Raw genomic sequence first — 17513 nt, forward strand, 5'->3', positions numbered from 1 at the left:
TTGTGTTGGCATAAAAACAGGTAGATGGATCAATGGACTCAAATAAAAACCCAGCAATAAAGACCCACATTGCTATGAACACCTGGTTTTTGACAAAGAAACCAAAATAATACAGTGGGAAAAAAGCATCTTTGACAAATGATGCTGGTCTAACTGGATGTTCACATGTAGATGAATGCAAACTGATCCATATCTATTACCCTGAACAAAAAATACCTCAAGTCCATGTGGATCAAAGACCTTAACAGAAATCCAGTTACACTTAACCTGATAGAAAAGAAAGTGGGGGGGGGCAGTCTTGAAAGCACTGGCACAGGAGACAACTTTCTGAATAGAACACCTGTAGCACAGACACTAAGATAAACAATTAGTAAATGGGACCTCATGAAACTGAAAAGCTTCTGTAAGACAAAGGATATTGTCAAAAGGACAAAACAATATCGTACAGAATGGGAAAATATCTTCACCAACCTCACATCTGATAGAGAGCTAATTCCCAAAATATATAATGATCTCAAGAAACTAAACATCAACAAACCAAACAATTCAATTAAAAAATGATGTACAGATCTAAATAGAGAATTGTCCATAGAAGAATTTCAAATGGCCAAGAAACACTTGAGATATTCAACATCCTCACCACAAGGGAAATACAAATCAAAAAGGACTCAGATTCCATTTCACACCTGTCAGAATGGCTAAGATCAAAATCACAAACTTGCGCAAGCTTGTACAGTCACCTTGGAAATCAATATGACAGTTTCTAGAAAGTTGGGAATCAATCTACCACAAGACTCAGCTATTCCACTCCTGGGCATATACCCAAAGGATGCTCCATTCTACCACAAGGACACTTGCTCAACTATATTCATAGTAGCTTTATTTATAATAGCCTGAAACTGGAAACAACCTAGATGTTCCTCAACCAAAGAATGAATAAGAAAAATCTGGCACATTTACACAATGGAGTGTCACTCAGCTGTTAAAAACAGTGGCATCATGAATTTTGGAGGCCAATGGGTGGAATTAGAAAACATCATCCTGAGATAGGTAACCCAGACCCAGAAAGACAAACATTCACTCATAAGACAAAAACTCACTCTTCAGTGGACGTTAGTAAAGGGTAAGCATGCTACAATCCATAGATCCAGGGGAGCTAAATAACAAGGAGGGCCCAATGGGAGAGGAATGGATCTTTCTGGGAAGGGGAAATAGAACAGATTTCAAGGGTGGACTGGGAGTAGGTGGGGATGGTGGCAGGAGTGATGAGGTGGGGGGAGGGAGGGAAGAGAGTATTGGAAGAGATGACTGTAAAAGAGGGGCATTTTGGGGTGAGGTAGAAACCTAGTGCAATGGAAACTCCCATGAATCTACAATGGTGACATTTTTTAGGACTGCTAACATTGGGGGATATGGAGCCTGAATGGACAATCTCCTGTAACCAGGCAAGACTTCTAGTGGGGGGATTGGTACCCCAACCCAGCCACATAACCTCTAATGTACAATTTACCCTTCCTACAAGATATGCTGGGACAAAAGTGGTGCAGAAATTATAGGAGTGGCCAACCAACAACTGGTCCAGCCTGAGACCCTACCATGAGAGGGAGCCCACTCCTGATACTGCCTGGAGTGCCAGGACTCAGAAGCTGGATAGCCCAGAGACCTAGGATAAAGTCAAACATGGCTGGCAAAAAAGTCAATGGAATGATTCCTAATGATATTCTACTATACTCATAGATTGGTGCCTCACTCAGTTGTAATCGGGGAGGCTTCATCCAGTAATTGATGGAAACAGATGCAGAAACTCACAGCCAAATATTAGGTGGAACTGAGGGAATCCTGCAGAAGAAGGGGAGGAAAGATTGTAGGAGATAGTGGGGTCAAGGAACCACAAGAAAACCCACAGCATCAACAAACCTGGGCTCACAGGGGCTCACTGAGACTGAACCAACAACAGGGGTCCTGAATGGACTGACCTAGGCCCTCTGCATATATGTTACAATTGTATAGATTGGTCTTCTTGTGGGATTGCTAACAGTGGGAGAAGGGGCTGTCTCTGACTTTTCCTAGCTTTGGGGAACCTACTCTTTATACTGGTTTCCTTGTCCATCCGTAATACAATGGGAAGTGCCTAGTCTTACTGCCACTTGATATGGCATGTTTGGTTGATATCTATGGGAAGCCTGCCTTTTTCTGAATAGAAATGGAGGAGGAATGAATGGGGGGAGGGAGGGGAAGTGGGTGAGAGAGACTGTGAAGAGAGGTGGGAGGGAAACTGTGGTCAGGATGTAAGGAATAATAATAATAATTGTTATCATCATTAAAAAAGGAAGTGAAATCAGCCTAAGGTACAATCAGCAGATGAATGGATAATAAAAATGTGACTACACATGGAATTTTTTCAGCCACAAAGAAAACTGAAATTATGCATCTCTCAGGAAAATGGATAGAACTGGAAAATATTATGTTAAGTGAAGTAACCCAGGCTCAGAAAGACAAATGCTGCATGTATCTCTCAAGTGGAATCTAGCTTTGAGTTTTTAGATTTGGGTGCTTAAATTGAAATAAGTGTTTGTAGAGGCCAGGAATAAAAGCAGAGCCGTGATGGAGGAGAACAAAGAAGAAAAGGTATTAACAAGGTTGGGGGTTTGTAGTAAGTGTGTGTTATGAAAGCAGAATGGGGAATACTGGAGTAGAAAGATAAAATGGGGCCAGAGTTGGAAAGTCAAAAGGAGTTGTGGGAAGAGGTAATCCAAATTATGTATAAAAAAGCCATAAAACCTACTACCCTGTAAGCTATTTTAAAACACATAATTTTAGTAAGTATTTGCTGTTATGTCAAATACAGAAGATTAAAAATAAATCAGACCTGGCTCATTATGACTAGTAAATTTTGATGACAAGATCAAGGAGTTTCTTCATTAATGGCTTTTCCAGTTATTCTTTTTTCCTAAAGACTGTTTTCCTCAACATGCACTACCTCAGATAGTGATATAGGACTTTAGTAACATTTAATAAATAATATGTGTCTCTTGCATCCAGAAAATGTCATGCTTGGCCCATGGGGAAATTGGAAGGAAAGTTCCTGGGAAGAACTGCACCCCACCACAAACCTTCTGGAAGGCTGATTAACTGATTGGAACTTCAATGGTGTGGAGAGTTTAGAATGCTACTAATCCAAAGTGAAATGGTCTTGGCTGTTCATTGTCCTCTGTATGTTACCTACCATATTTGTGACCATTAGGTAAATCTCGTGAAATATACAAACAGAACCATAGTTTCCATCAGGAAAAGTCCAAAAACCATCACCTGATAACACCTTAGGCTTATAGCAGAAGTCTCCCTTCTTTCCTGTAATCTGCCCCTCCCCCAACATTCCCACCAACATATTTCAAAAGTGTTTTAATTTGACTTTATTTGTTCTGATGCTATCAACAACTGATTGAAGTGTTACCACATTGGAATATGGAATTCAGGGGAACTTAAATATATGCTCCTAGGCCATAGTCATTTATAGTTGGCTCCAGAAAAAAATCTCTTAAAAAACAAGTGTTGGTATAACAATTACTAGTAACCAAACATGTTTACAGTATATTTTAATTTCTGCATACATAAGAATGGGCCCATCAATATTCCATAATGGATGGGGAAAGGCTTGTGAGCCCCATTCCCTCCATGAGGAGCTACTGGCAGTGAATGGCTAATGGGAGAGACATTTTATTAAGTGGTGTAGCCACTGTTAAGTTGCCTATGCTCCAGGAAATGACCTCCATCCATGTTCATGGGAGGAATCCTAATTAACCTCAGTGGGCCACACCCGAAAAGATATGAAAATATTAAAAGATCTTGCTGGGATGAAAGGGTCTAACAGGAGAAAGAAGGGAACAAGAGAAGGTAATGGGGGTGAATGTGATAAAATATATTATATACATATATTAAATTGTAAAAAATAATTATGAATTAAATTTTAAAAGAAGTTGAAGAAGACATAAGATGATTGAAAAGTCTCCCATGATCCTTGATTGCTGAATTAATATTGCAAATAATAATAATAATAATAATAATAATAATAATAACAACAACAACAACAACAACAATAACAACAATAATGTCTATATGGCCAAAAGTAATCTACAAATTCAGTACAATCTTCATCACAATTCCAATGATATTCTTCACAAAACTATTAATAATACCCTAATATTGAAACACCAAATACTCTGAGTAGCTAAGGCAACCCTAAGTAAAAAAAAAAAAAAAAACTGCTTGAGGTATCACAATATTTGACCTGAAATTATACATTAGAGCCAAAGACAAAGATAGCATAGTGGTGCTGTAGAAACAGACATGAAGGCCAGACATACAGCTCCCAGGAACAAACCCATACTAGAGACACCATTTTTTCATTTACAAAAGTTCTCAAAGAAAAGTATTCAAATGGTGTTGGCAAAACTAAATATCCACTGAAGAAGAATGACAGTAGACTCATATCTCTCGCCCTACACAAAAATCAATTAAAGACATTAATATCAAACATAAAATGTAAAAATTGCTAAAAGACAAGGGGAAATATATATTTAGGCAAAAATTTCTAAATAATATGGGAAGTAATTCTAATAATTTATCAATGTGATTACATGAGATTAAACATATCTGCACAGCAAAGGAAACCACCACCAGAGTGAATGGTCTACAGGATTTGAGAAAGCTTTTGCGAATTATATTTCAGAGGGTTTTGATATTTAGAGCATATAAAGAACTATAAAAATTCAACTAAAAACCCTGCTGATTAATAAGTGGACCAGTGAACTGGACAGGCAGTTCTTGAAAGAAGAAATACAAGTGGCCAATAATTTAAAATGTGTTTAACAGCTTCAGCCATTAGGAAAATGCAAATTAAAAGTGTTAAAATTCCATCACCTTAATTAGAATGACTACCACTGAGAAAACAAATGGCAATTACATCAGTAAGAGGATGTGAAGAGAGAGAGAGACCTTTAGCTTTTTTGCTGAAAGTATAAATTAGTGCAGCTGCTATAGAAATCAAGGTGAAGGTTTCTCAAAAATTTTTCATATGACCCAACCATGTCTCTCTTGAGCTACACCCAAAGGATTTTTCTCTCTCTCCCTCCTTCCTTCTTTCCTTTTTTTTTTTTTTTAAAAAAAATTTCTGATTTTCATCATTTATTTATTTTCATGAATGTATATGTTAGGCACACTCATGCCACAGTATGCATGTGGAGGTCAGAGGACAACTTGCAATAGTCAATTCCCTCCTTCCACCCTGTGGGTTTTTGAGATTTAAATCAGTTTGACAAGCTTGCCTGGGGAACCATCTGACCCAGGATTCTATTTTTTATCACAGAGATAAGATTCTTGCACATCCATGTTAATTGCAGCTCTTTTCACAACAAATAGAAAATGGAATCAGCCTAGATGTCCATCAACAGACCTTTGGATAATGAAAATATTGTCCATGTACCCAGTGGAATTTGTTCAGCCATAAAGAATAACAGACTTATTCAATGTGGAGAAAAAAATGTATATATCTGGAAGTTATAATGAGAAAACTCAGACTCAGATTGAATAATGCTGCATGTTCTCTCTCACATGCAAACCTTAGCTTTTAATTTTTAAAAGCAGTTGGATTTTATGTGGAGATTTTAATATAAAATTTAAACACTAGGGTTAGGAGAAAGAAAAGTGCATAGGAAGAAATTAAGATACACCTGAAAATGTGGGTATGGGTTTCTAAAGGGAGTCACCCTAGCTTTTGATTTTTATATACACTTTGATTCATATTGTATGTATAGATCATGAAATAGAAAGCAAACTATGAGGGGAAAAATGAGGCCTTGAGGAAGGCCAAATGTGTCATGAGAGCAAGGGATGGGCAGGAAATGGGGAAAAGAGGGCATAGGAGAACAACAAAAACAAATTATGATAGAAATGCTACAGTTAAGCTCATTACTTTGTATGCTAATTGAAAAATAAATAAGGTCCTGCTGGCAGGCCTCTCCACCACCACTACTATGCATTGGACCCTGTAATCTGCAAGACCCACCCCAAACACAGTGAAAGCATCATCCTCCCCCTGGACAACCATCCCACACAAAATCATCAGCCCCTAGAAGCACGAGCACCACCTGCACCAATTTGAAGGAGAGCATTCTCCCCATAAACAACCCCTTCCAACAACATCAGCAGATTCCATAGGCACAGGTACAACCCACACCAGTTGGAAAAACAGGCACAGGCACAACCCACAGCAGTTGGAAGAACAGACCCCATAGGCACAAGTAAAGCTCACACCAGCCAGAAGAACTGGACAATAGGCTGCATCTAGGCACCCAAAACCCCACAAATCACAACTGAGACAACCTTACTTGATCTGACAACCAGCCAATCACTAGAACCCTTGGCCATTCAGGCCAAAAGACAATAAAGAAAGCAGACAATAAAAGAACAAAAGACCCATCCAACAAAAACATCACAAGAATCAGTATCTGTTTCTATAATTATCCCAAATCCAGATGGGTAAATGGCAGTGGAAGAATACATTCAAAAATATAAAGAACAACATGGCACTACCAGAATCTAGTGAATCTACAACAGCAAGACCTGAACATCCCAAGGCAGATGAAGCAGAAGAAAATGACCTTAAAAATAATTTTATGGCCGGGCGGTGGTGGCGCACGCCTTTAATCCCAGCACTCGGGAGGCAGAGCCAGGCGGATCTCTGTGAGTTGGAGGCCAGCCGGGACTACCAAGTGAGTTCCAGGAAAGGCGCAAAGCTACACAGAGAAACCCTGTCTCAAAAAAAAAAAATAATTTTATGATTATGATAGAGCCCCTTAAAGAGGAAATGAAAAATTACCTTAAAGATATCAAGGAAAAGACAAAACAAAAAATTAGAAGAAATCAGTAAATTCCTTAAAGAAAGCCAAGAAAAAGCAAACAGGTGAAGGAAACAGTTCAAGACTTAAAAATTGAAATAGAGGCAATAAAGAAAACACAATCTGAGGGAATTATGGAAATAGAAAATCTGAGTAAGTGAACAGGAACTACAGATGCAGCATAATCAACAGAATACAAGAGATGGAAGAGAGAATTTCAGGCATTGAAGATATGATAAAAGAAATAGATCCCTCAGTCAAAGAAAATGTTAAATCCAACACATTCTTAATAAAAAACATCCATGAAATTTGAGACACCATGGAAAGACCAAACCTAAGAATAATAAAGATAGAGGAAGAAGAAGAAGAAGAAGAAGAAGAAGAAGAAGAAGAAGAAGAAGAAGAAGAAGAAGAAGAAGAATTCTAGCTCAAAGGCACAGAAAACATATTTAACAAAATCATAAGAAGACTTTTCCAACCTAAAGAAGGTCATGACCATGAAGATACAAGAAGCTTACAGAACACCAAATAGACTGGACCAAAGAAAGAGTCCTCTTGCCACATAATAATTAAAACACCAAACATACAGAATAAAGAAAGAATATAAAGAGCTGCAAAGGAAAATAGGCCAAGCAATATATAAAGGCAAACCTATCAGAATTACACCTGACTTCTCAGTGGAGACTCTGAAAGCCAGAAGGTCCAAGACAGACATTTTGCAGACACTAAGAGACTATGGATGCCAGCCCAGACTACTATACCCAGCAAAATTTTCAATCACCATAGACAGAGAAAACAAGATATCCCATGATAAAATCAGATTTAAACAATACCTATCAACCCTACAGAAAATACTAGAAAAAAACCTCCAACCCAAGGAAGTTGGCTGTACCGACAAAAACACAGGCAATAGAAAAATCTCACACCAGCAAATTCCAAAGAAGGGAAACACACACACACACACATACACACACACACACACACACACACACACACACACACACACACTACCACCACCACCACCACCAAAGCAAAAATATAACAGGAATTAACAATCACTAGCCATTAATATCTCTTAATATCAATGGATTCAATTTGCCAATAAAAAGACACAGGGGCTAACAGATTAGATATGAAAACAGGATCCATCCTTCTGCTGCATACAAGATACACACCTCAACTTTAAAGACAGACATTACCTCAAAGTAAAGGGTTTGGAAAAGATTTTCCAATCAAATTGACCCAAGAAGCAAGCTGGTATAGCTATCTTAATATCTAACAAAATAGACTTCAATCTAATCAAAGAGATGGAGAAAGACATATTCATCACAGGAAAAATTCATCAAGATGAAGTCTGAATTCTGAACTTCTATGCCCCAAATACAAGGGCACCCACATTTGTAAAAGAAACATTAGTAAAGCTTAAATTATACATCAACCCCCACTCACTAGCAGTGGGAGACTAACACTCCACTTTCAACAATGGTCTGCTAGACAGAAACTTAACAGAAAAATAAGGGAAGTCACAGATGTTATGACTCACATGGACTTAAGAGATATCTATAGAACATTTCACCAAAACACAAAAGAATATACATTTACTCAGCACTTTATGGAACCTTCTCCAAAATTAACCACATACTTGGTAACAAAGTAAATCTGAAAAGATACAAAAAATTGAAATGACCCCCTGTATCTTATCAGATCACCATGGCTTAAAGCTAGAATTCAACAACACAAGTTACAGAAAGCCTACAAACTCATGGAAACTGAGCAACATTCAACTGAATCACTACTGGGTCAAGAAAGAAACAAGAAAGAAAGACTTGCTAGAATTCAATGAATGCACAGCATACCCAAACTTATGAGACACCATGATAGCAATGCTAAGAGAAAAGTTCATAGCACTAAGTGCCTACATAAAGAAGTTGGAGAAGTTGTACACTAGTGACTTAACACCACACCTGAAAGCTCTAGAACAAAAAGAAGCAAATTCTCCCAGGAGGAGTAGATAATAGGAAATAATCAAACTGAGGCCTGAAATCAATAAAATAGAAACAAAGAAAACAATACAAGGAATCACTGAAACAAAGAGTTGGTTCTTTAAGAAAAATCAACAAGATAGACAAACCCTTATCCAAACTAACCAAAAGGCAGAGAAAGAATACCCAAATTAACAAAATTAGAAATGAAAAGGGGGCCATAACAATAGATAACAAGGAAATCCAGAGAATAATTAGGTCATACATCAAAGACCTGTATTCCACAAAATTGGAAAAATCTAAAAGAAATGGACAATTTTCTGGATAGGTACCATATACCAAAATTAAATAAAAACCAGATAAACAATTTAAATAAACCTACAACACCTAAAGAAATAGAAGCAGCCATTAAAAGTCTCCCAACCAAAAGAAGCCCAAGGCCAGATGGTTTCAGTGCACAATAATACCAGAATTTTAAAGAACAGCCAATGCCAATACCTTCAAATTGTTCCACAGAATAGAAACAGAAGGAACATTGCCAAACTCTTTTTATGAGGCTATAGTTACCCTGGTACCCAAACCACACAAAGATGCAACAAAGAAAGAATTACAAACCAATCTTCCTCATGGACATTGATGCAAAAATACTCAATAAAATATTGGCAAACTGAATCCAAGAACACATAAAAAGATCATCCACCACGACCAAGCAGCCTTCATCCCAGAGATGCAGGGGTGGTTCAACATATGAAAATCTGTCATTGTAATCCACCATATAAACAAACTGGAAGAGAAAAAACCACATGATCATCTCATTAGATGCTGAAAAAGCCTTTGACAAAATCCAACACCCCTTCATGATAAAAATCTTGGAAAGATCAGGAATACAAGGAACATACCTAAACATAATAAAAGCAATGCACAGCAAGCTGACAGTCAACATAAATTTAAATGGAGAGAAACTCAAACCTATTCCACTAAAATCAGGAACAAGACAAGGCTGTCCACTCTCTCCATATTTATTCAATATAGTGCTTGAAGTTCTAGCTACAGCAATAGGACAACAAAATGATATGAAGGGGATGCAAATTGGAAAGGGAGAAGTCAAACTTTTATTATTTGCAGATGATATGATAGTATATATGTGACCCCAAAAATTCTACCAGGGAACTCCTACAGCTGGTAAACAGCTTCAATAATGTATCAGGATATAAGATTAACAAAAAAATCAATAGTCCTCCTATATACAAATGATAAATGGGCTGAAAAAGAAATCAGAGAAAGAACACCCTTTACAATAGCCACAAATAATATAAACTATCTTGGTATAACTCTAACCAAGCAAGTGAAAGACCTATATGACAAGAACTTTAAAGTCTTTAAAGGAAGAAATTGAAGAAAATATCAGAAAATGGAAAGATTTCCCATAATCTTGGATAGGTAGGATTAACAGTAAAAATGGCCATTTTACCAAAAACAATCTACAGATTCAATGCAATCCCCATCAAAATCACAACACAATTATTTACAGACCTTGAAAGAACAATACTCAACTTCATATGAAAAAACAAACAAACAAACAAACAAACAAACAAACAAACAAGATAGCTAAAACAATCCTGTACAATAAAGGATCTTTCAGAGTTATCACTATTCCTGACTTCAAGCTCTACTTTAGAGTTATAATAATAACAACAGTTTGTCATTGGCATAGAAAGAGACATGTGGATCAATGGAATCAAATCAAAGATCCTGACATAAATCCACACATCTATGAACACCTGATTTTTTGATAAAGAAGCCAAAATTGTACAAGGAGTAAAGAAAACATCTTCAACAAGTGTTGCTGGCATAACTGGAAATTGAAATGTAGAATAATGCAAATAGATCCATATCTATCACCATGCACAAAACTGAAGTCCAAGTGGATCAAAGGCTTCAACATAAATCTAGTTATGCTGAATCTGATAGAAGACAAAGTGGGATGCACTTGAATGCATTGGTACAGAACACTTCTTCCTAAATATAACACCAGCAGCACAGATACTGAGATCAATTAATAAATGGGACCTTCTGAAACTGAAAAGCTTCTGTAAGGCAAAAGACCAGTCAATATGACAAAATGGCAGCCTACAGAATGAAAAAGGATCTTCACCAACCCCACATCTGACAGAGGGCTGATTTCCAAAATACATAAAGAACTCAACAAACTAGACATCAAAATACCAAATAACCAAATTAAAAAATGGGGTACAGAAATGGCAAAAAGACATTGAAGGAATTGCTCAGCATCCTTAGCCATCAAGTAAATGGAAGTTAAAATGACTCTGAGATTCTATCTTACACCTATCAGAAAGGCTAAGATCAAAAGCACTGTTGACAGCTTATGTTGGAGTAAGGGGAACACTCCTCCACTGCTGGTGGGAGTGCAAACTTGTATAACCACTTTGGAAATCAGTATGGTGGTTCCTCAGATAATTGGGAATCAATCTACCTCAAAACCCAGCAATACCACTCTTGGGTATATATCCAAAGGATGCTCAATCATATCACAAGGACACTTGTTCAACTATGTTCATAGCAGCATTTTTGATAATAGCCAGAACCTGGAAACAACCTAGATGCCCCTCAACTGAGGAATGGATAAAGAAAATGGTGTACATTCACACAATAGAATATTACTAAGTGGTAAAAAAAAATGACATCATGAAATTAGCAAGCAAATGGATGCAACTAGAAAAAAATCATCCTGAGTTAGGTAATCTAGACCCAGAAAGACAAACACAGTATATACTCACTCACAAGTGGTAGTAGATGCAAAGCAAAGGATAATCAGGCTACAATTCACTGCCCTAGAAAAACTAGGTAACAAGCAGTACCCTAAGAGGGATGCATGGATTGTCCTGGGAAGGAAAAATAGATGAAATCTTTTGGGTAAAATGGGTAAAGTGGGAGATAGGAATGTGAGGGATTGGGATGGTTGAGTTGGGGGAGGGACAAAGAGGGAGAGCAATGAAATAGATACTTTGATAGAGGGGTCCATTATGGGGTTAGGGAGAAACCTGGTGCCAGGAAAACTCCCAGGAATATGCAAGGATTACCCCAGCTAAGTCTACTAGCAATAGAAGGGAAGGTGCCTGAACTGGCCTTCTCCTCTAACCAGATTGGTAAAAACAGATTGTCATCATAGAATCTTCAACCAGTAACTGATGAATGCAGATGCAAAGATCTACAGCCAAGCACTGGGCAGAGCTCGGGAGTCCAGTTAAAGAGAGGGAGGAGAGATTATATAAGAAAGGGGGGGTCAAACTTATGATGGGGAAACCCACAGAGATAGCTGACCTGAGTTCATGGGAGCTCAAAGACTCTAGACCAACAGCTAGGGAGCTGTCATGGGACCAACCTAGGCCCTCTGCATGTGGGTGATAGTTGTGTAGCTTTGTCTGCTTGTGGGGCCCCTAGCAGTGGGACCAGGATCTGGTTTTGGAATGACTGAAAAGGCCCACTGGGGAAAGTGGCTGGGTGGGGAGTGATGTCGTCCCAATTGTTACAGCCCCCTAGCAGCAGTTCTCACCAAATCCCAGGGACAAGGGAGCTGGATACAAAGTCTCTAGAGCCTCTGATGAATTAGGCTCTGATTTCAAACTTTTGTTAAAAATATGACTGTAATTAAAACTGACTTCTTTGAACTTTTGCAAACCTCAGAAATGAAGCAGCTTTGAGTTCACCTACAATTTAACTGTGGTGACTCATGATTCATGTACACTTTGTCTTATTGGAAGGAAATGTAAATAGTTCTGTTAAGGGATCTCTGTTTAGATGTTTGCTAACATTTACAAAGTAGTCCTATAGAGTGTTTGCTTTTGAATTTAAGTTTGTAAGAATTGTAAATATGTATAGTAATATTCATACTAGAATTATGTTAATCTGTTGATATTAATGAACCATGGTTTGGTGAAGCTAAGAGAGTCTTTATGTTTGATGCAATTGTATCAAGAGTTTATTGGTTTATTTGATGTGTTTGCATCAAGAGTTTATTGCTTTAAAAAAGGGCTTGGCACAGCTAATGCTGTTATAGACATCTTAGACCCATTCAAAAGGGACATTCCATCTTTATCATCCTCTACTCCTTTACCGGGGGATCTGGCAGCCCTAGGGATTGCTGTGTTTATTCCAACTAATTGCAAGATCTTAGTTGTAGTCAGAAGTTTTCTCTGGTCCTGCCAATCCCCCACAGTCCCATGGCCCACTTATAAAATAATCACTCAGAAGGTTATATTAAATATAACCACTCGGCCATTATCTCAGACTTATTACTGATGAGCTGTTACACTTAAAATAACCCATAATTCTTATTTATGTTTAGCCACATGGCTTGGTACCTTTTCTCAGTTCTGGCTTGTCATCTTGCTTCCTCTGTGTCTGGCTGGTGACTCCTGACTCAGCCTTCTTCTTCCCAGAATTCTCCTTGTCTTCTCACCTTGCTATACTTCCTGCCTGGCTACTTGCCAATCAGCATTTTATTTATCAACCAATCAGAGCAACACATATTCACAGCATACAAAACAACATCATACAGCACTTCTTCCCCCTTTCTGTCTAATCAAAAAGGAAGGTTTTAACTTTAACATAGTAAAATTACATATAACAAAACAGTTATCAAGCAAGAATTTAAAATAGGGAAAATGTGGTGATATTTTATTTGTGCAACCCAATAAAGCTTGCCTGATGATCAGAGGAAAAGCCAGCCACTATATAGAAGTCAGGCAATGGTAGCATATGCCTTTAATCCCATACTTAGGAGGCAGTGATCTGTCTAAATTTGTGAGTTCAAGGCTAACCTGGGAACAGAGCCATGCATGGTGACACACACCTTTAATCCCAGCACTAACCATAGAGGTGTAGAGGTTGTACAGACAGGCAGGAAGTGACAGAGCTGGGCAAGAAGAGGAAGTTAGGTAGCTGGGCTGAGAGAGTAAATGAGAGAACAGAACAGAAAGGCATATGAGTGTGGGTAGACAGGAAGTAGCTCTCATTTGGAAGCTGTGGAGTTGGTGAGGTGAGGTTAGCTATGGCTTTTCCTCTAATCTCTCTTGGGCTTTAACCCCAATTTCTGGCTCTGAGTTTTTTATTAAGAAGACCATTAAGCAATTCATCTACACTTATTAGATACCTTAGTCAGAGCTGAGTTAGGCTCTGTACTTCCCCTGCCAGAGGTTGGTAGTCAGTGACGGGCAACAACTTCTTGCTAGCTTCCAACCTAAGCAGAGTATACTTGGTGGAAAGTGTATCTCAAGGACAGATAAGGTTGACTAGGAAAGGAGAATGACTTAAGTCAGGCACAGTCTATCTGAGGGGCCTGAGGGGCCCATTAGTATATTAAGAAGATGGAGCTGTGGAGAGCCACAGAGGTTTTCTAGTGAGATCTGAGCTTGCTTTATCCAGCAGGACTGCAGAAGGGGATGATTGGACCATGGACATGGTTACCAGGTATTTGGAAGGGTCTGCACTTGGCTGTGTGGTGTGCTTTGATCTAGAAAGGGGGAAGTCTTTTGCCCTGCCCCTTGGCATTGTTATAAAAAGCCCTTTTGAAGAGACAGAAGGGGCTTGTAGATTTTGATTCAGGTCATCCCGAAGCTATCCTGTGTTTCTGCCTGTCTCTCCTCCTCTTTCTTTCTATCTAAAAGTTTCTTATTCCTCTTTCCTTCTCATAGGAACCCTTTAAAAGGTGGGAGCTGGTCTCCCACAAAAGTCAATATAATTATTGTATATAGTTTTTCTTACATTAGGTATAACCTTTTTAATTTTAGTCACAAAGGGGAAATGTGGTGAAATTTTGTTTGTGATCTAACAAATAAAGCTTGCCTGAAGATCAGAGTATAGAACTAAGCCACTAGTTAGCCATAGAGGTCAGGCAGTTGTGGCACACACCTTTAATCCCAGCACTTGGGAGGCAAAAGCAGATGGATCTCTGTGAGTTCAAGACCACCCTGGGCTACACAAGATCTAAAGGAGAAACAGAACCAGACAGTGGTGGCACACACCTTTGATCCTAGCCCTTGGGGTCTCACACCTTTAGTTACAGCACTAGGGAGGTGGAGACAAGAAGTGATATGACTAGGTAAAGAGAGGAATGTAAGGCAGGAGGAGACAGGAGCTCAAGGTCCCTTTCAGCTGAGGATTTCATAGGGGTAAGAACTAGTGGCTGGCTGTTCTGCTTCTCTGATCTTTCAGCTTTCACCCTGATATCTGACTCCAGGTTTTTATTAATAAGACCAATTAAGATTCATGGTACAAAAAATTAATAATAAAAAAATTAAAAAAATAGCAAAAGTTAAAATATTATCAAAAGATACATAAGGAGATCACCTTACCTTCTGTGAGTGAAGGCCACTATAAATCCCTTGTCAGACTGAGTTTTGTTGCCATGAAGATGAAAATTTGACACCAAGATTGCTCTATGCAAATAGTTTTTTGAATAGTCCTTATTTTCCACTATTTTACTCCCTATTTACACTATTACTGTATAATGTTCTTTGTTTGTATGTTTTCAGGGATGACCATTGGTATTGAATAACTAAGTGGTGTATTCTTCCCTGGGGAATACTGTTTTTGTCACTCAGTATTTCTTAATTGCCTGCAGTTCTTTGTGTAGGATTAGGGCCTCTTGGAAATCCTCCCATCCACTTTAGCATATTTATTGTTATTGTCTTTGTCCAGCTCGTGCATGAACAGTGAGGTTGGTGAGACTTTGTGAGTTTAGCTTCTAGCACTACTAGGAGACATAATCTCACAGCAAACTCCCTAATTTGGCTCTTATAATCTTCCAGCCCCCTCTTCCACAGTGATCCCTGATCCAGGTGTGGGGAGTTGTGCTGAAGATGTGTATGTTGGGATTGGGCTCCATAACTCTGAATTTTGATTGGTTGTGGTTTTGTGTAATGGTCTCTGTCCATAGAAGAAGCCTCTACCCCCACAACACTCTCCTCTGGTCTTCCCCAGTCTTCTCACTTCTTTTCCTTCCTCAGTGGTTTCCTAGCAGTCAGTAGACGCTCTGATATTCCCATCTATAGAGTTTCTGTGGGTTGTGTCACTTGAACAGAATAACTACTCTGAGATATTTAGCTCCAAGTCTATGGAAGCCCAGAACCTATAGTCCAAGTACCTACTGGAGAACACCAATGAAGTACATCAGTCATACCTCTTCTCCCCCTGCTGGCCTCTTCTGTGTGCTCTTGCTCAGTGAATGACACCCATCATGATCCAGTTGTCTAATTTGGAAAAGTGCAGCTGTGTTTCTTTCTTCTCCTTCCTTATATGACATATGATAAGTTGTGAAATCTTACGAATTCTGACTCTACACTAGCTATCAGATATACCTATTTTCTGTAACTCCACCACCACCCCCCCAGTCTGGACCACCAGTGTCTACTCTCTTCTGTTAATTAAGCTGGGGTCTCTCACTGCTTCTCATTGGCCTCTGATTTTTCCTTAGCCTCTTTGCCTTTTCTGCATCCTCATGACCCCAGTCATCCCTCAAGCTCCCATGTTAAAACTTCCCTTGGGAAACTTTCCTGACTAAGCTGTCCCCACCCTTTAGCTCCAGGATATGTGGAGTGCTTCTGCTAAATGTATTCCAAGTGCTTAACTCATCTTATTATAATTACTTATTTGACTGTTAATGCCCAACTAACTCACTGTATTGTAAATACTCTGTTTTGCACTGTACTATTTCTAGCACCTAGAGTATAGTACTAAAAATATTTATTGAATAAATAAGTTAAAAAGACTCTCTAAAAAGGCCTCTATTCTTTTCTCTGAAAAACCAACATTCTGCAGTTCATCTAAAAATAAATAAGATCAGTGGCTAAGCAAACACATCTATGGTGTGTGTGTAAACCTCACACTTTAAGTTCATGTGGTTGATGAACCTCAACTATGTAAGTGAAACCGTATTTTCCAAATAAAAAACACACAGTGTGAATGGAAGTGTCATAACTTTTGGTACTCACGGCAACAAGCAGTTGCAACAAACAAAACTAGCGCCCCTCCCCCAGTCCACACTAACAAAACCCTGTTTATCTCTCCAGATCTTTTCTGTTTAACTCTGCAGTTTTAACAGTTCAATAATTCAACTGCAAATTTGTTAAGACTCATTGCTTGCCAAGTCCATCACATGCTCAGGCTCATTTGCTTGCCTCTTTCTGCTGGGAACTTATTTGTCTGTGTAGTGGCCCAGAAAACATCTTTTCCCCATGTTAATTACTCAAAGATTAAGGAAAGTAAAATAGGAGGGCTGTAACACAGGGTTTGTTTTGCTCCTGGGATTACTCAACAGTGAATATAACAAGTACTTGTCCTGCACATTTTCAAAATGGTGTGATTTTATGAGTGATGTACTTTCTTCATGTGTCTCTATGACACAGGACCCTAATTACCATCTTCCTAGTCTCATAATTAACAGCTTTATCTGAACTCTTTTGAATCTATAAGTTTTGGATTGTCTGCTGTGTATAAAGCACTTTGAAAATTGCCAAGGGAGTTAGATGTGTCCTAGATTTTCACTCCTTTTTGCAGACTGTGACCTAACCACCTTGAAATGCTTTAGGAGAGGGTATGAGAAGGAACTGGTACC

This window comes from Peromyscus leucopus, chromosome 10 (assembly GCF_004664715.2).
Source record: "Peromyscus leucopus breed LL Stock chromosome 10, UCI_PerLeu_2.1, whole genome shotgun sequence".
In the NCBI taxonomy this organism is placed as follows: Eukaryota; Metazoa; Chordata; class Mammalia; order Rodentia; family Cricetidae; genus Peromyscus; species Peromyscus leucopus.